General features: G+C 38.5%; 2 pseudogenes; both read left to right on the top strand.

The window, feature by feature from the left end:
- LOC138431345 (testis-specific Y-encoded protein 1-like) overlaps positions 1-21,067 on the top strand; it is a 373,686-nt pseudogene that overhangs the window by 342,662 nt on the left and 9,957 nt on the right.
- LOC138431260 (eukaryotic translation initiation factor 1A, X-chromosomal-like) lies at positions 3,216-20,986 on the top strand (annotated as a pseudogene).

Below are 21,067 nucleotides of genomic sequence, written 5' to 3'. Positions count from 1 at the left end.
GGCTGCGATCCAAAAATCTGCAAGCAATAAATGCTGGAGAGGGTGTGGAGAAAAGGGAACCCTCCTACACTGTTGGTGGGAATGCAAACTAGTACAGCCACTATGGAGAACGGTGTGGAGATTCCTTAAAAAATTGCAAATAGAACTACCTTATGACCCAGCAATCCCACTTCTGGGCATACACACCGAGGAAACCAGAATTGAAAGAGACACATGTACCCCAATGTTCATCGCAGCACTGTTTATAATAGCCAGGACATGGAAACAACCTAGATGTCCATCAGCAGATGAATGGATAAGAAAGCTGTGGTACATATACACAATGGAGTATTACTCAGCGGTTAAAAAGAATTCATTTGAATCAGTTCTGATGAGATGGATGAAACTGGAGCCGATTATACAGAGTGAAGTAAGCCAGAAAGAAAAACACCAATACAGTATACTAACACATATATATGGAATTTAGGAAGATGGCAATGACGACCCTGTATGCAAGACAGGGAAAGAGACACAGATGTGTATAACGGACTTTTGGACTCAGAGGGAGAGGGAGAGGGTGGGATGATTTGGGAGAATGACATTCTAACATGTATACTATCATGTGAATTGAATCGCCAGTCTATGTCTGACGCAGGATGCAGCATGCTTGGGGCTGGTGCATGGGGATGACCCAGAAAGATGTTATGGGGAGGGAGGTGGGAGGGGGGTTCATGTTTGGGAATGCATGTAAGAATTAAAGATTTTAAAATGTAAAAAAAATAAAAATAAAAAAAAAATAAAAAAAAAAAAAAAGAAAAAAAAAATAAAACTATGCATAAGTAAAAGGCATTTTTATTTTATTGTGTGTAAAAATCCTTTACAATATTGACTGTGAATTTTTATAATGTATTGCCAGAGAATTTCGCCAGTCATTATCTGCATTTATTTAGTTCTCTTTTGAATCCATGTCTTAAAACAGCAACTGGTTTCAGGTATATTCTTGCTTTGGTATCCATCTTGAATTAGATTTTATTTATTTATTTATTTATTTTTTGAAAGCAGCATTTCAGTAGGTTTAAATCATTTATTTAATATTTACTATTTTCTACTACAACAACTAGCCTCTAACAAGGAAAAAGTCACTCCATTTCTCCTCTGATTTTATAGGGAAAAGAGAGTAGCAAAGTTCATTGCTTTATGTATTTTTTTTTTCAGGGTTAAAATAATCTTTCTAAGGGAGACTTCCAAATCTCAAGCTTTTCAATCATCTTTTTCTTTTCTTTTTAATCTATTTTGGTTTCTGGTCTGCTTAGTCTCATACTCATGTCTGACTCTTTGTGACCCTCTGGACTATAGCCCATCATGCTCCTCTGTCTATGGGGTTTCTCCAGGCAAGAATACTGCAGTGGGTTGTCAGGCCACTCTTTCAGTGGATATCTCATAGCAGATGGATTTTTAACCATCTGAACCACCAAGGAAGCCTAAAGAATACTGGAGTGACAGTGATCTATTGCTTCTCCAAACCAGAACTCAAATGGGTCCCCTGCATTGCATCAGATTCTTAAGCAGGTGACCTACCAGGGAAGCCCTAGTTTCTGCTAAAAAGTACCAATTGTCGTTCCTTATTATGTGGACTCACTGATCATATGTCATGATTAAGTAGGAGAAAATTTTCAGTACAAAGTTTCATATTTGAAGTGAAATTTTTTTTTTCTTTGAAGAAAATTATACCATATTGATGAAACTACCCAATAAACACTATATACTAAAATTAGAAAAAAAAATGTTTTTCAAAAATACTCAAGGACCATAGTCTGGAAAATGGTCTTCCATATAGTTTAAAGAGGAGTGTTCTGAATCTGTAGGGGCAGAGCCAGTACACATAGAAATTTCTTTAACGTGGAAAATAAATGAGTGAAACATATATAGTGGTAAAAGAATCCTGTTAATCACAAAATACAGGTCTGGCAACAGTGATGTTAGTGGTTTCCTAGGCAAGAATCTGGAATCATTAAACTTCTTAATTATCTTACCTGACTAGGAACACACAACTCCAAATCACACAAATGCACAATCTCATTTTCGTACCCTGATTTTCCCAGAGGGTACACTGATGATAGACAACTGCAGTAGATTTTTATTTCTCCATTCAAGTGGATACCCAGTGACTATTCTCCATGGCTAAAGCAGATGGACAGGGAGGCCTGGCATGCTGCGATTCATGGGGTCGCAAAGAGTCAGACACGACTGAGCGACTGAACTCACTGAACTGAAAGCAGATGTACGATATTTGTTTCACGGGTCAAAAATAGGGTATCTAGCATAAAGTTCAAGCAAAATTGTATCTAGCCAGAATATTCAGTAATACTTAAATAGGTGAAAAGGTTTTCCATCACTATGAAAAAAATCTAAACATTTTCTTTCTGAAGAGAAAGTATTGTTTTGCTTGTTTGTTTACAGTAACATTAAACTTGACTCCATCACTCCAACATTAAATACACAGACTAGGGCATCTATCCCTGCCACCCACAGTCCCTAGCTTAGTGGACCTAAATATTTCAAAGAGAGGGACCCGTAATGAACCTCAAGAGGTTCCTGTCTCCAAAACCTAAGAACGTTTGGCCAAGTCTTTTGACAGATATATAACCGTTCTCTTTAATTCCTCCACCACGTGTATTACACTAGATTTCTAATAGAAGCATCCTGATGGAATTTGTTTCTCCAAGAAGGAAGACAATAGATACAATTTAAGTGAAGAAATGGTCAGGCAAGAACACTTATTAACAGGTAGCAGAAGTCTATTCAGTAGTATGAGTTAGTTCAAGCGGTTTCTAATTGGGGAAATGCACGCGGTCTCCACTATATTGACCCATGTCGTTTCAAGCTCAACGTGGTGTTCTCCAAAAATCTTTCACTCTTTACGGGAATCTGACACAGTGTCCCTCACGTTGTTGAGTTCCAGGAAGTCAGTTGGTTTGGACTACACGTGCTCCATAGGGCAGAAGAGACTGTGCTTGGGGGATAGGCCAGTAGCGTCATGCGCGAGGAAAGTGATTTAACCCCGTGACACCAGCCAGGTTGCCATTTTGCTGCTGCTAAGCGTGGCTGCATGACAATGTCTCCCGAGTTCTCAATTCAGAGAGTGTAACTTAGTTCCTTGGAAGCCTGGGAGGATTACCTGGCAGCGGCAGCAGCACAGGAAGCTGTTTGGAAACAGTGAGCCTGCCGCTACAGCTATGCCCAAGAATAAAGATAATGACTCCGTTTCCGGAACCACCGATTACTCACTCAGCTGCCGTCAGTGGTCAGTGGTAGTTCCCCCTTCTTGTGGTTGGCTGATGTCTTTGAGTGGGACTGCTCAGTCCACAAAGGAGCAAGAAGCTGCTTCCTCCCGCTCTGTTCCCATAGCGATATAATTTCCTCTCCCTTTTTGTCAATTTTACACCGAGGGTAAAATACTATTAGTTTTGGATTCATGCCAGTTTAACTGCAGGTGCGTTAGTAAACTGGCGGAAGCCTACTTTTGGTGAGCCGAGGCTTTGCCCCTGTGGCCTTCATCCCTTCCCTGGACTCTCCCTTAGCTGTTTTTTGGTGACACGCTGATTCTCTCTTTTGGGACTGTTAAATATTTGTCCATGCTTTACTTTGTGGACACTTCACTACTGGTGAACTTGTCCTTAGTTTACTTTGTGACAGTTTACTACTTCCTCTTTGCAAGTGAAGTGAAGTGAAGTTGCTCAGTCGTGTCTGACTCTTCGCGACCCCATGGACTGCAGCCTACCAGCTCCTCGGCCCATGGGATTTTCTAGGCAAGAATACTGGTGCGGGTTGCCATTTCCTTCTCCAGGGAATCTTTCTGACCAAGGGATGGAACCCGGGTCTCTCGCATTTTAGGCAGGCACTTTACCATCTGAGCAAGCAGAAAAGAAATCCATGTTGCATGTTTAGGTTCATGTCTGCTGGTTTACTTTCCTCTACCTGTCACAAACCTTAGCCTTTTTTTTAGAAGGCACACATATCCCAACTTGTTCAGCCTTCTTTTCTCATAAAACAGATGCTGGCACTATGTATTTCTATTTATCTTTATTCTGAGGCAGACAGTTCACAAATAACCAGATTTGACAATAACTGCACTTGTAACTTCCAAAACGGTACTTCTAAGCTAACTGAAGGAGGGCACTGGGACAGTCATTCCTTGAATTCTCCTTTGTACAGTCCTGAGTTCTGCTTGTGTCATGTTTAATGTCCTTGTAACGCCTCCTGGAAAACTGTAACTAAAGGAATGAGAATACCTCTTTCAGAATAGCACCACTTTTCACATTCCACAACAAATCTCTCTTCATTATTCATTCCTGGCACTTCATGTTAGCTCTCAAGGCTTACTTAACCTTTGCTATATTTGGTCACACTTCTTTGCTTTTGAGTTCAGTGCTCTCTAGATTCCCCAAACCAACTGGCACAGCCTTTGTCTAGCAAATGTTTTGCTACTAACTATTCAGGGAAACTCTAGGAATGTCTTTTTCATAATGTGTTAGGTAAATTACAAACCACTTCCACTGTTTTTTCCCCTAATCTATTAAATTCACTTTTAACTTACAAATAAGTGTACATTTCCATACATTCCTTTTTGCCTCTTCGGTTTCTAGGAATGAAGTTTCAGATGTCCATGTTGGATTGTGCATTCTAAAGAGAATAGTAATTATTTTATGAATGCAGAATTACCACAACTTGGTGCTTATAGATGTTCAACACATTTTTTTTGTTAATGTTATCTTCCTAGGCATCATTCCATCCTTGGGTAACAACCCTCTTCCTTCTGTGGGACTTTTAAACCAGCTGCTTCCTCTCAGGCCAAACTGAAAACATTTTGACATATGATTTTTCAATTTTCATTGCTTTACAAATATATGGACTATTTTGGTTTATTAATTTGCAAATGAATTTTGGAACAGAATGTATAGAAGCCAGGTTTAATTGGAAAGCGTGGATGATAAAAATGCTAATGGTTGTCTCTGGTAATGGGTTATGTGGTTGAAAATATATGTATCTGCTAAGGGATTTAGAAGAAAGCCATCAACAATCTGTAAGTGGCTAATCAGTAAGCAAATTATATTAAATGTAAATCTCTTTTGAGGTCTGTTAATATTTTGCTGCTATTTAAATGATAATCTGTTTCCCTGTTTATATAAAATTTAACAGCTTATATTAGCTTGTTTGATGAGTTTGTAAACTATTATACCGATGATTAGACTTTAAATTTTATTCACTTTTTAATCACTGAGGTAAAGCAGGCAGAAGCAGGTGCAAGGGTAAAGAGAATGAATATGAAAAAAGAGACAGTATTTAAAGAAGATGGACAACGTAAGAATTCTTTAGCTATTTATACCTTTTATAATAATGTGAATTTCAGAGTTTAATCTGAAACATACCTTAGTCAAAGTCCTGAAGAGATGCCTCATATGTCCTTTTTTTTTTTAATCTACAGGTTGTTATTTGCATATATACATATATACAAACATATATATATATATATATATATATTTTTTTTTTTTCCTGCTGTGCTGGGCCTTCATTACTGTGCATGGGTTTTTCTCTAGTTGTGGGGAATGGGGTCTGCTCTGTAGTTGCAGTGCACAGACTTCACACTGGGGTGCCCTCTCCATTTGTGAAGCATAGGCTCTACTCAGACCAAGCTTCAGTCATTGCAGCATGTGGGCTCAACAGTTGGAGACTGCAGAACACAGGCTCAATAGCTGTGGCACAGCGGCTCAGTTGTTCTGAGGCATGTGGATTCATCCTGGACCAGGGATCAAACTGGTTTCTGCTGTATTGGCAGGTGGATTCCCTATCACTGAGCCACCACAGAAGCCCCTCATGGCTCCAGCTTTTCCCCCATTTGCAGTGCCATACATTTCTCTAGAATTTCTGTATTAAATAATTCATTTTACACCATTTCTTGTGGAGGATTAATGTGTCATTTCTGTAAGCAACGTGTTCCGTTTTAGGGTTTAGAGCAGAGTAAGGCTGTCTTCCAACACTGAAAATTCCCTACTATTGTAACATTTTTCAGTAAAATATGATAAATCTATGCCAAGACCTCAGACCATTAGTACTACCATTTCATTAGTGCATGATCATATTTAATAAAGTTACCGAATAACTGACTCTTTTTTAAGTAAGTGAATACTAAACTAAGAGTAAAATAATTGACTGAACCACGTACTTTTTTTTTTCACTTTAATGAAAATTTAAGCCCATGGGAACGTTGAAATGAGATTACAAATCCTGTATGTGTTTCACTTAGACTCACTAATCTTTAATGTTTTCTTTTTGTATTTACTTTCTCTACATGAACATCTTCCTTCTAACATTTTAAATTGCGTTATAGGCAGGTCTAGTTATGTAGATATAGACTTGAGCCCTAAATATTTCATCTCCTAAGAGTGAAGCCTTTTGTTATAGGCAGGTCTAGTTACATAGATATAGACTTGAGCCCTAAATATTTCATCTCCTAAGAGTGAAGCCTTTCTCTATATAACTCCAGGAGAATGGTCACAAGACATTTAACCTTCCCATTCTATTGTTACCTAGTAAACCATAACCTTGACTAGACAGACCTTTTTTTGGCAAATTAACGTCTCTGCTTTTTAATATGCTGTCTAGGTTGGTCATAACATTCCTTCCAAGGAGTAAGTGTCTTTTAATTTCATGGCCACAGTCACCATCTGCAGTGATTTGGGAGCCCTCGAAAATAAAGTTTGACACTGTTTCCACTGTTTCCCCATCTGTTTCCCGTGAAGTGATGGGAACAGATGCCATGATCTTAGTTTTCTAAATGTTGAGCTTTAAGCCAACTTTTTCACTCTCCTCTTTCACTTTCACTAGAGGCTTTTTAGTTCCTCTTCACTTTCTGCCATAAGAGTACTGTAATCTGCATATCTGAGGTTATTGATATTTCTCCCTGCAATCTTAATTCCAGCTTATGCTTCTTTCAGCCCAGCATTTCTCATGATGTACTCTGCATAGATGTCAAATAAGCAGGGTGGCAATATACAGCCTTGAGGTACTCATTTTCCTATTTGGAACCAGTCTGTTGTTCCATGTCCAGATCTAACTGTTCCTTCCTGACCTGCATATAGGTTTCTCAAGAGGCAGGTGAGGTGGTCTGGTATAACCACCTCTTGACCAAACTAGATAGCATATTAAAAAGCAGAGACATTACTTTGCCAACAAAGGTCCATCTAGTCAAGGCTATGTTTTTTTCCAGTGGTCATGTATGGATGTGAGAGTTGGACTGTGAAGAAAGCCGAGTGCTGAAGAACTGATGCTGTTGAACTGTGGTGTTGGAGAAAATTCTCAAGAGTCACTTGGGCTGCAAGGAGATCTAGCCAGTCCATCCTAAAAGAAATCAGTCCTGGGTGTTCATTGAAAGAACTGATGCTGAGGCTGAAACTCCAATAATTTGGCCACCTCATGCGAAGATTTGACTCATTGGCAAAGACCCTGATACTGGGAAGGATCGGGGGCAGGAGGAGAAGAGGACAACAGAGAATGAGATGGTTGGATGGCATCACCAACTCAATGGACATGAGACTGGGTAAACTTCAGGAGTTGGCGATGAATAGGGAGGATTGGTGTGCTGCCATTCATGGGGACGCAAAGAGTCAGACACGACTGAGCGACTGAACTGAATTGCACTGAAGTACTTTTTTCTAGCACTTTTGCTTGCGCTTAGTCATGTCTGGCTGTCTTTTGAAATCATGGATTGTGCCCCACCTGGCTCCTGTGTCCATGGAAATCTCCAGGAAGAAGACTGGAACGTGCTGTCCTTTCCTTCTCCATGGGATCATCCTGGCCCAGAAGTCAAATGTGTCCCTCCTTTGTATCTTGCGTTTGCAGGTGAATTCTTCATGGATGCTTTTGAACTGTGGTGTTGGAGAAGACTCTTGAGAGTCCCTTGGACTGCAAGGAGATCCAACCAGTCCATTCTGAAGGAGATCAGCCCTGGGATTTCTTTGGAAGAAATGTTGCTAAAGCTGAAACTCCAGTACTTTGGCCACCTCATGAGAAGAGTTGATTCATTGGAAAAGACTTTGACACTGGGAGGGATTGGGGGCAGGAGAAGAAAGGGACAACGGAGGATGAGATGGCTGGATGGCATCACTGACTCAATGGATGCGAGTCTGAGTGAACTCTGGGAGTTGGTGATGGACAGGGAGGCCTGGCGTGCTGCGATTCATGGGGTTGCAAAGAGTCGGACACGACTGAGCAACTGAACTGAACTGAACTGAACTGTAGTGAATTGAGCCACTGGGGAAAACTGTTTTTTTGTTACAGCCGCTAGCCAAATGTGGAGGTTGAAATGAATGGAAATTAACATATTGTTCAATTCACATGTATACTTTTCTCTTAACTGAAAACTCTATTACCTGTCGTTGAGCTGGTGTATAGCCTCCATTCACACTTGTACATTTGCTTATGTAATTTACAGCACTTCTTAACAAGGCCATGTAGTTATTCCTGCATAGTGAAAGACATGAAACGCACACAACAGAGAAAAACACACACACACGCACACTCACACACAAGCACAAATAATTTATTAATTTCTTGGAACATGATGTGAGATAAAGATAATCCGGTCCTTGACCTTCATATTTTTTCCTTACATTAGAAGTTTGTTTTCATGGCCTATTTTTAAATTATCGTCTTCTTTTCTTTGTTATTTTCTTCTGTGTAGCACTCCTGAGTACTAAGCTGGGTTCATGGGCTGTTTTCCAAGGAATTCTCCAGCATGTGAATCCTATTACATGTCAGGATAATTACAGATTGGACTAGGAGCTCTTGGTGGAGTTGTTACTCAGTTGCTAAGTCATGTGTATGACTCTGTCATAGACAGAGGACCCCATGAACTTCAGTACACTAGGATACCCTGTCCTTCACTATCTCCCTGAGTTTGCTCAGACTCTTATACCTTGAATCCTGTGATACTACCCAAACATCTCATCTTCTGTTGTCCTCTTCTCTTGCCCTCCTGCTTTCACTGCATCAAGGTCTTCTCCTTTCAGTCGACTCTTTGCATCAGGAGGCCAAAGTATTGGAGCTTCAGCAGCAGATCTCACAGTGAATGTTCAGGGCTGATCTTTAGGATTGACTTCTCTGATCTCCTTGCCATCCAGTGGACTCTCAAGAGTCTTCCCCAGCACTTCAGGTGAAAAGCTTCAACTCTTCAGTGTTCAGCCTTCTTTATGTTCCCAACTGATACATCCATATGTGACTACTGAAAGAACTAGATATTTGACTGTAGAGACCTTTGTCGGCCAAGCGGTCTGCCTTTGCTTTGTCTGCCTTTTAACGTGTTGTATAGAATTGCCATGGGGGATGATCTTGATCCCTGTCTCCTGTACAATGTCACGATCCTCATTCCATAGTTCATCAGGCACTCTATCTATCAGATCTAGGCCCTTAAATATATTTCTCACTTCCACTGTAAAATCATAAGGGACTTGATTGAGGTCATACCTGAATGGTCTAGCAGTTTTCCCTACTTTCTTCAATTTGAGTCTGAATTCGGTAATAAGGAGTTCATGATCTGAGCCACAGTCAGCTCCTGGTCTTGTTTTTGTTGACTGTATCGAGCTTCTCCATCTTTGGCTGCAAAGAATATAATCAATCTGATTTCAGTGTTGACCATCTGGTGATGCCCATGTGTAGAGTCTTCTCTTGTGTTGCTGGAAGAGGGTGTTTGCTATGACCAGTGCATTTCCTCGGCAAAACTCTATTAGTCTTTGCCTTGCTTCATTCAGCATTCCAAGGCCAAATTTGCTTGTTACTCCAGGTGTTTCTTGACTTCCTACTCCTTCATTCCAGTCCCCTATAATGAAAAGGACATCTTTTTGGGGTGTTACTTCTAAAAGGCCTTGTAGGTTTTCATGATCAAGACCATCCCCTTGGAAAAGAAATGCAAAAAAGCAAAATGGTTGTCTGGGAAGGCCTTAGCTGTGAAATAGCTGTGAAAAGAAGAGTGCTGAAAAGCAAAGGAGAAAAGGAAAGATATAAGCATCTGAATGCAGAGTTCCAAAGCATAGCAAGAAGCGATAAGAAAGCCTTCCTCATCAATCAATGCAAAGACATAGAGGAAAACAACAGAATGGGAAAGACTAGAGATCTCTTCAAGAAAATTAGAGATACCAAGGGAACATTTCATGCAAAGATGGGCTCGATAAAGGACAGAAATTGTATGGACCTAACAGAAGCAGAAAATATTAAGAACAGGTGGCATGAATACACGGAAGAACTGTACAAAAATATCTTCACTACCCAGATAATCATGATGATGTGATCACTAATCTAGAGCCAGACAATTTGGAATGTGAAGTCAAGTGGGCCTTAGAAAGCATCACTATGAACAAAGCTAGTGGAGGTGATGGAATTCCCATTGAGCTGTTTCAAATCCTGAAGGATGACGATGTGAAAGTGCTGCACTCAATATGCCAGCAAATTTGGAAAACTCAGCAGTGGCCACAGGACTGGAAAAGTTCAGTTTCCATTCTGATCCGAAAGAAAGGCAATGCAAAAGAATGCTCAAACTGCCACACAATCACACTCGTCTCACATGCTAGTAAAGTAAGGCTCAAAATTCTCCAAGCCAGGCTTCATCAATACGTGAACCATGAACTCCCTGATATTCAAGCTGGTTTTAGAAAAGGCAGAGAAACCAGAGATCAAATTGCCAACATCCGTTGGATCATGGAAGAAGCAAGAGAGTTACAGAAAAACATCTCTTGCTGCTTTATTGACTATGCCAAAGCCTTTGACTGTGTGGAACACAATAAATTGTGGAAAATTTTGAGAGAGATGGGAATACCAGACCACCTGACCTGCCTCTTGAGAAATCTGTATGCAGGTCAGGAAGCAACAGTTAGAGGTGGACGTGGAACAACAGACTGGTTCCAAATAGAAAAAAGAGTGCGTCAAGGAAGGATATTGTCTCCCCGCTTTTTTAACTTATACGCAGAGTATATCATGAGAAACGCTGGCCTGGAGGAAACACAAGCTGGAAACAAGATTGCCAGGAGAAATATCAACAACCTCAGATATGCAGATGACACAACCCTTATGGCAGAAAGTGAAGAGGCGCTAAAAAGCCTCTTGATGAAAGTGAAAGAGGAGAGTGAAAAAGTTGGCTTAAAGCTCAACATTCAGAAAACGAAGATCATGGCATCTGGTCCCATCACTTCATGGGAAATATACGGAGAAACAGAAGAAACAGTGTCAGACTTTATTTTGAGGGGGCTCCAAAATCACTGTAGATGGTGATCGCAGCCATGAAATTACAAGACACTTACTCCTTGGAAGAAAAGTTATGATCCACCTGGATAGTACATTTAAAAGCAGAGACATTACTTTGCCGACTAAGGTCCGTCTAGTCAAGGCTATGGTTTTTCCTGTGGTCATGTATGGATGTGAGAGTTGAATTATGAAGAAGGCTGAGTGATGAAGAATTGATGGTTTTGAATTGTGGTGTTGGAGATGACTCTTGAGAGTCCCTTGGACTGCATGGAGATACAAACAATCCATTCTGAAGGAGATCAGCCCTGGGATTTCTTTGGAAGGAATGACACTAAAGCTGAAACTCCAGTACTTTGGCCACCTCATGCGAATAATTAACTCATTGGAAAAGACTCTAATTCTGGGAGGGATTGGGGGCAGGAGGAGAAGGGGACGACGGAGGATGAGATGGCTGAATGGCATCACGGAATCGTTGGACGTGAGTCTGAGTGTCTTCTGGGAGATGGTGATGGACAGGGAGGCCTGGCGTGCTGCGATTCATGGGGCCTCAAAGAGTCGGACATGCCTGAGCGACTTAACTGAACTGAAATGATAGAGTTGCCATAGCTTTTCTCCCAAGGAGCAGTTAAGTTCAGTCACTCAGTTGTGTTCGATTCTGTGACCCAATGGACTGCAGAATGCCAGGCCTCCCTGTCCATCACCAACTCATGGCGTTCACCCAAATGCACGCTCATTGATTCAGTGATGACATCTGTCCATCTCATCCTCTATTGTCCCCATTTCCTCCTGCCCTAAATCTTTCCCAACATCAGGGTCTTTTCAAATGAGTCAACTCTTTGCATCAGGCGGCCAAGTATTGGAGTTTCAGCTTCAACGTCAGTCTTTCCAGTGAACATCCAGGACTGATCTCCTTTAGGATGAACTGGTTGGATTGCCTTGAAGTTCAAGGGGCTCCCAAGACCATGCTCCTACACTAAGTAAGAAAGCATCAATTCTGTGGCACTCAGCTTACTTTACAGTCCAACTCTCACATCCAAAAATAACTACTGGAAAAATCATACCCTTGAATAGAAGGAACTTTGTTGGTAACGTAATGCCTCTGCTTTTTTAATAGGCTGTCTAGGTAAGTCATAACTTTCCTTCTAAGGAGTAAGTGTCTTATAATTTCATTGCTGCAATCACCATCATCAATGATTTTGGAGCCACCCGTAAAAAAAATGTCAGCCAGAGAATCCCCATCTATTTCCCATGAAGTGATGGGACCAGATGCCATGATCTTAGTTTCCTGAATGTTGAGCTTTAAGCCAACACTTTCACTCTCCTCTTTCCCTTTCATCAAGACGATCTTTAGTTCTTCTTCACTTTCTGTGATAAGGGTGATGTCATCTGCATATCTGAGGTTATTGACATTTCTCCCAGGAATCTTGATTCCATCTTGGGCTTCATCCAGCCCAGCGTTTCTCATGATATACTCTGCATAGAGGTTAAATAAGCAGGGTGACAATTGATAGCCTTGAGGTACTCCTTTTCCAAACCAGTCTGCTGTTCCATTTCCAGTTCTAACTGTTGCTTCCTGACCTGCATACATATTTCTCAAGAGGCACATCAAGTGGTCTGGTAATCCCATCTCTTTCAGAATTTTCCACAGTTTATTGTGATCCACACAGTCAAAGGCTTTGGCATAGTCAATAAAACAGAAGTAGATGATTTTCTGGAACTTGCTTGCTTTTTCAGTGGTCCTGCAGATGTTGGCAACTTGATTCCTGGTTTCTCTGACTTTTTGAAAACCAGCTTAAACAGCAGGAAGTTCATGGCTGAAGTAATACTGAAGGCTGGTTTGGAGAATTTTGAGCATTACCTTTCTAGTGTGTGAGATGAGTGCAATTGTGTGGTAGTTTGAGCATTCTTTGGCATTGCCTTTCTTTGGGATTGGAATGAACACTGACCTTTTCCAGTCTCCTGGCCATTGCTGAGTTTTCCAGATTTGCTGGCTTACTGACTGCGGCAATTTCATACCATCATCTTTTAGGTTTTGAAATAGCTTAATGGGATTTCCATCACCTCCACTACCTTTGTCCATAGTGATGCTTTCTAAGGCCCACTTGACTTCCCATTCCAGAATGTCTGGGTCTAGGTGAGTGATCATTCTATCGTGATTATCTGGGTCATGAAGATCTTTTTTGTATGGTTCTTCTATGTATTCTTGCCACCTCTTTTTAATATCTTCTGCTTCTCTTAGGTCCATACCGTTTCTGTCCTTTATTGTGTACATCTTTGCATGAAATGTTCCCTTAGTATCTCTAGTTTTCTTGAAGAGATCTCTAGTCTTTTCCATTCTATTTTTTGCCTCTATTTCTTTCCACTGATACCTGAGGATGGCTTTCTTGTCTCTCCTCACTATTCTTTGGATCTCTGCATTCAAATGGGTTTATCTTTCCCTTTCTCCTTTGCTTTTCAGTTCCCTTGTTTTCACAGTTTTGTAATGCCTCCTCAGAGAACCATTTTCCTTTTTTGCCATTTTTCCCCCCTTGGGTATGGTCTTTATTCCTGTCTCCTGTACAATGTCACAAACCTCCGTCCATAGTTCACCAGGTACTCTGTCCATCAGATCTAGTCCCTTAAATCTATTTCTCACTTCCACTGTTATTATCATCAGGGATTTGATTTAGGTCACACCTTAATGGTCAAGGAGCAGGCCCTTTTTAATCATGGCTGCAGTGGCTATCACGTTGATGTTGGGCCTTAATACAAAATTTAGTAATGTACCAGTTTTATATTAATTACCTGTTTCATTCTCTTTATTCTGATGCCCACATTTGTCATTTAAGTCAAGAAGACATGGTCCCATACTGGCTAATGCTTATGTCAGTGCTTTCAAGTGATAGTAGTTTTAGGTGGTCTCTTGGCTATTCTTGGATATAAAAGATGCTTTATCTTGAAATACGACTTTAAGCACTTTAGAACTAGCATCAATGTGTTCTCAAGCAAAAGTTTGTTAGTGATCAAGCTACTGTTTATAGTCAGTAGCGTTCATGAAAGAAAGGCGAGCCAAGATTTGATGAATACTCAGCGTGAGGGTTGCTAAGTTAGCATTTAGGGTACCACTTGAAATGAGCCACTTTCATGTCCAAAGGTAGAGTGTGTAGTCATAATGACCAAGACTGAATTGTTTTTCTCATATTAGCGGACAACTTAAATTTTCCCAGTAGCAGATAGTTTTTCGTGGAAATAGCATTTGTGATTTTGGATTAACAGCTTTACTTGTGTTGACTTTTTCCTGCTCTAAAAATAAGGGGATATATACATAAGTGTAGCTGAAGAGACTATAGACATTGTTTGAGAGATTAAGAGTCTTCTCATTTTCATGGGGAAGATTAATATATGTCACCTTGAGACCTCTCATTTGTTATAACGCTTGACCTTTTTTTTTTTTTTTTTCCTCTCTAATTATGGTTTGGTCTAAAGGTAGCTCTAAAACTGAAGTTACTAACCTAATAACAATGTTACATTTTAGGAAGTATTGAACAGTATCTTACAGTTGTTTGTTTGTTTGTTTTGTTTTCTTTTTTGCTGCTTCTGAAGAATAGGCTCAGGTAACCAAAATGTCAGGAAATGCACTATTGGAAGCAATGTGTTTTGATGGTGTGAAAAGGGTATGTCATATCCGAGGAAGCTTAAATCAGAAGGTCAATGTGGATATATATTTTACTTTAATACAAAGCTTACCTTTAAAAAATTTACCTGTGCTTCCGAGTGACTGACTTTTGTGAATTCTTGATGACTTCAAAAATAATAATTTATGTGGCCCTATAAAAGCATAAAATTAGAAAATCCTTGATAACTTTCATAATAGGATTTATGTTTAGAAAGAGTGATTTGTAAGATCTAGGCTGGACTTATGCCAGATATGTTTAAACTTGATGAACCAGACAAATTCTGTGGATGAAACAAATGGCCTAGACTCAACAAAAATATTAAGCTGTGAAAGAAAGAAAGAAAGAATGAATGAATGAAAGAAAGAAAAAAATGTTTTCAAGACAAAATGAGTCTAATTGCTAATCAAATATAGTGTACAGTCCTGCATAACACTTTGATTTGTGGAAACAGCTGTAGGTAGTGTTAGGAGCATTTGAAACTGGAACATGATAGGTCATCTTATTTAGTAATTTTGGCATATTTATTGATCATGTTGTTTAAAAGTTCTTTCAACTCAAATTTTTTGGATTGAAAAACAGTTTTGGTCTCTTGAATCATTCTTTTCCAGTTAATGATTTTGGGCCTGAATCAATGTATATTTGTATCAAGATGACTATTTTTGTGTAGAAGGGTTATTTTTATTTGCTTAAAATAACTAAAAATTCCCAGAGTGATTTGTGAATAAAAGTAATTTATGTGACAAAGAACTATGCTCTTGTAATTTTAAAAGACTTTAGTTGAAGTAAATATTGTATATTTTAATATACTAAATTAGAAAATTTGAACCAAACTGAACTGCCTAAATTTAATTTTTGCTTAATATACTGTAGCTATAACAAGACTTTGTCACGTAGGCATGAGCACACGCACATCATACACACATTGCTGCACAGGCATACAAGACAAACACACACACACACACACACACACATATCTGTAGTTTTCTCCTAATCCTTAGCAGATACTTTTCACACACATGTGATACTTTTTTGTATCACATTGCTGCTGCTAAGTCGCTTCAGTCGTGTCTGACTCTGTGCAACCCCATAGACGGCAGCCCACTAGGCTCCCCCGTTCCTGGGATTCTCCAGGCAATAACATTGGAGTGGGTTGCTATTTGTATCACGCTAAGTATGGCTTAACATCAAACACTTTTGTTTGTTTGCATTTTAAATACAATATACTGTGAGCTTTATTTTATAGATTTGGATAAATACTTCAGATATTATATTGGTTGGTCTTCGAGATTATCAGGTAACAATTACACTTAAATTTATAGTGTTCTTGAATTTAGAAATCATTAATATCAGTATTTCACTGATGCGATAAAATACATTTGACCTGTTCTAGCCAGTTATGATTCTCATCCTTCCGGCATCACAATTTGTTAATATCCACTTATGTTTAAGACAATAGGATTCTGGCTGACTGACGGTATATGTGTTCCATGGGAAGACTGGTTGTTTCTTTTCTGATTTTAAATATAATATGCAATACATATCCTCTAATAATTTTGGATAAATACTACAGCTCATCATTCTGTCCTCATCTAAAGTCCAAGTATATTCAAGGTTCTGTGCTAGGTTTTCAGGGTTTATGCTGCAGGCTGACTTCAGCTTTCTGTAGTAAAACGAAGAGATATCTTTGTATTTTATGATATATATTTCACAGAGCTAGATTATTCATTTTCCTTTCAATATTTTTTTTTCTTAATTTTTGACCACACTGCAGCTTGTGGGATCTTAGATACCCAGTCAGGGACTGAATCCAGAATACTGCTGTGAACGCCCTGGGTCCTAATCACTGGACCATCAGAGGATTCCCTCCAGGTTTGCTTTCTAAATATTTTTGCAAAATGACCTTTGCTGAAAAAAAGAACACTAGCATATGACAGTGATTTTCATTAGCATTCTCACTCATCAAAAGAAAAAAAATAATGTTTATATTAGGTTCTCAGTTATGATTTTTCAATTTAAAGGTCTCAGATCCAAGTATGAGAAACCACTGCTGTAGATGATGCAGTTAAATGGCACAAAACCTCTATCTCCAAAAAAAAAAGTGTTTTGGGGGGCTTATAGGAGAAAGGTAAGGCATAGACTAGGTCTTTTAGAGTGTAAGTTATTAATCTGAGATGAATGCTTAGAGGATGACTTGGTGGTTGGCCATTATGACCTCAACGTTTGGAATATGACTTGTGAAACAGAAATCCTTTTGATTTCTGTATCAAACCCGTTGCTTGTGCTTAATTAAATTTTGAGTGAAATGATTGCTGTTTCTCTCTATTCTATTACCAGGTCATGTGTTCTGTAAATACCTAAGACTTTCTGGTTTGTAAATTTTCAGTCTTCTGTTTCCTTGTTTAGTTTTTGGTGTGATTGCCCTATTAGTGATTTACAGAGACAGTTTGAGTCAGCCATTCCACTTTTCATCTCCACTAGGTTTCTTTTAAAGAATCTATATGACCTGATTCTTTAGTGAAATATTCTTGAAAATTAAAACAAACAAACAAACAAACGAACATTGTGCACATTGTTTCTTGCATTATTTTTGTCTATACTACCAGATGTAAAGTCTCTGTTAGGTCCAGCTTCTAGGCTTTATGAGCCATGCTTCGTATTAACTGCGCATTTCCTTATATGTGACCAGACACTCTCTCCTATTTCTTTGTGTGTCTCTTGATTTGTTGTTGTTGTTGAAAACTAGAAAATGAAGATATAACGTGGTGAGACGGGACATCAGATTTCTTCTCCCAGAGCTTTTTCTTGTCATCGTTTGTTGGATAATTTCTGAAATAGATTCTGTATGGTATATATCTTTTCCTTGTGTGTGGCCACTGAATGCTTGTTTATAACCTAGCAAACAGCCCATGTTTGAGGTTTTATTAAAAGCCCATAGGCCTCTCAACCTCTGCTTTTAGGCTCTGTGCATGTTGGGGCATACCTTTAATACTCAGCCAAGCGACTGATAGTTCTTCTCTTCATTTGAGGCTTGTGCAGAAAATCCGGGTCACTCAAAGCTGAGAGATTAGGAGCATACCTAAAATTTTATGAGTTTGTATTCAGTCCTGATTCCACATATAAATGAGGTCCTGCAGTGTTTGCTTTCTCTGTGTGACTTGTTTCTCTTAGCACAGTACTGCCCAGGTTCATCCAGGTTGTTGCAAATGGAAGGATTTATCTACCTTGGGTGTCAATTGGTCATACCATTTGCAAATATTTTTAACGATCTAATGCACTGCTTTTTTCTAATGTTGTTGACAATTTCCTTTTCCATGCAAAAGCGATTTAGTGTTATATAGTTTCACTTACTAGGTTTTACTAGTTTGCAAAGAGCAAGAGTGGCATTCGGCACACTGTGTTCTCTTGCAGTAGTTTTAAGATTTCAGCTCTGTGTTTAAATCTCTGATCTATTTCAGGGTAATTTTAGGTAGATTCTGGTGTAAGAAAGGAGGTCTACTTTTACGTTAAGCGTTGTTTTTCCAGTCCTGTCTATTGGAGAGGATGTCTTTTCTACAGTGTGATCTTGGTTCCCTTCCTAGGTATTAGTTGAACGGTTGTGAAAAATTTTATTTCTGAGTGCTCAGTTTTGTTCCAGGATCTGCATTATGGGGTGGAATGCAGTCTCATATTGTTTGGACATTTGTGTTTCAGAAGCAGGAAGTGCGTGTCCTCCAGCTTTATTCTTTCTCAAGATTGCTTTGGCAGTTTGGGTTGTTTGAGGTTCCATGTAACTTTGTCTGTGGGGGGGATAAATGCTACTTGAATTGTTATAGGAATCACATGGAATCTGTACATTACTTTGGGTAATATGAATGCATTAATATTATAACAGGTTTAAGTATGTTGATTTTATACCCTGATACTTTACTGATTTTTTTTTTCATTTGTATGTTTTGTGATCTAGAACATCCATTGATAACCTTTCCATTTTTTTTGTATTTGATGACTAAAAACATATAATCTGTCCATAAAAGTGTATATTCTCATGTCCATTTATTTTAGTTTAACTACATATAATCCTGCAAATGGATCAAATAATAATTCCCAGTTTAATTCTCTGTTTGATGGGCAATGTAGCCACATTTATATTAATCCCTTAAGGGATTAATATACTAACTGTAAAGTGATACCCACATATAGCTCTTCTGATTATAATCTGTTGTGGATAATTGCAAACCTTTGCTACTCAAATCATAATCTAAAAGTAACAGCAGCATCACTACTCCATGGAATTGTATGAGCAGACTTTTCGCCTATCTCTTCACTACTGAGTTACATTCAGTGTTTTAACAGAATACTTATGTGTTTTTGGTGCACATAGTTTGAGAAGTGTTGGTTTGTATCACACTGCAGTTTTATGACTGTGATATTTTCAGTTGCCTTTCTTTAGGCCTTTTCTAGCCTAATTGCAAGTATTCAGAATATTTTCCTCTGTGAGTGACTCAGCTTCTTTAAAATGGAGAAACGTGAACTCCTTAAAAGGCAGTAATTCTCAGGCATATTTGCATCATAAACTCACAAAGACTTCACTTCAGGCCTGTCAAGCTTAAGGAATATAAAAAGCACCACAGATAATTCAAATCAGTAAGATACTCTAAGAACTGTGGGTTATAGAAAGATTTCTCTTGGGTAATAATACCACTTTCAGTTTGAACTACAGTGTTAGAGTGTGAACAAGGACCACATTGCCACCCCACATGTTTCCTGTTCTTTCTTTGCTTCAGTGCATTGTATACATAACTTTCCTTGTTATTTGGAAATAACTTTATTTGGTCACGCATGCAAACTTCATCACGATGATTGTGCCTGTGTGTGTTTGCAGATGACAGAAGGAAGGTGAGAGAATAGTGAGGTTTTTCTTAAGGGTGTTTAATTTGAAAGTAATGTATGAGACAACTGATGATTCTTTGCATAACCGGTTTTGATCCTTCCTGTTTTTCTCCAAGGATAACAAAGCTGATGTAATTATAAAGTACAATGCAGATGAAGCTAGAAGTCTGAAGGCTTATAGAGAGCTTCTGGAATATGGTAGTTAATATCAAAGTGATTACACTTCCCTGTCTTTTCATAGTATTTACTACTTTGTATTTAGGTGAAACAGTCGTTTCAGAATTCTCTCCTGTCTGTATTTTTGCATAGATGCTTAAATTCACTTTAAATTAAATTTAAATGTATTAAAAACTTCAGAATATTAACAACTTAGTAATGAATTCTCTTCCTAATATATGTTCTTTTGGTGGGGAATTAAAAAACTCAGAAATCTTAGACTTATACATAATAATTGTTAAAGGAATGCCTCTTTTACACTCTTAAAAGCTATTCTTAAGAGATTATACCTATTTTAAGCTAATCGAGGGCACCATTTATGGTATTGGTTTTGATTTTTTTGGAAAAGAGTATTCAGGTATTTTTTTAGTATTTAGAGTACTGCCGTGGAGCTTTGGGGACAGTGTTTTTAAATCCCTTTTATTTCTTAGAGCCAAAAGTATTCTATTCTTCCTCTAGTACATTTGGAACAATTAAAATGTTTCTAGTAACAAAAAGAGGAAGTGTACTAAAGTCACATTTTGAATATGATAACTTTTTAAAATTCCATTACAGAGCATTTTATTATAACTTTATGAATTTTTGAGTAAGAATGAAGATTCTGATGAGATACAGGCCGTTTAAGAAATGCTAAGATAATTGGGAATCAGATAAATACTTGGCAGTGAATTTCTTTTAGCAGTTTCATTGTGAGTTTGTAGTTAGGAAGACTTTTCTTGGAATAAAACTGTTGATCCAAGGATTGATTACAAGCAGTTTTTTTTTTTTTTTTTTGTACAGTTCAGCATTTTAGTATTAATCCAGTGTTATTTATTTAAATAGACAATTAATCTAGTAACATCTTGGTTTTATATCTCTAAGAGTGTGTTCTTATTGTTTTTAGCTGAACTTAAACAGACACCTTTGATCCTGAAGATGATGATGAAATACAGTTTAAGGACCTTGCAGGTGAAAATGAAGATACTGAGGTTTAAGTCCAGGCTGAACCATATGTGTGTGTGTGTGTTTACTGTTTTATATAAGAAAATAGTCAGAAATTTCATCATCTTTGGCCT

The sequence above is a fragment of the Ovis canadensis genome, chromosome Y (assembly GCF_042477335.2).
Source record: "Ovis canadensis isolate MfBH-ARS-UI-01 breed Bighorn chromosome Y, ARS-UI_OviCan_v2, whole genome shotgun sequence".
Taxonomy (NCBI): domain Eukaryota; kingdom Metazoa; phylum Chordata; class Mammalia; order Artiodactyla; family Bovidae; genus Ovis; species Ovis canadensis.
Note: the sequence above shows the minus strand (reverse complement) of the source record. Positions and strands in the feature narration are given on the sequence as shown.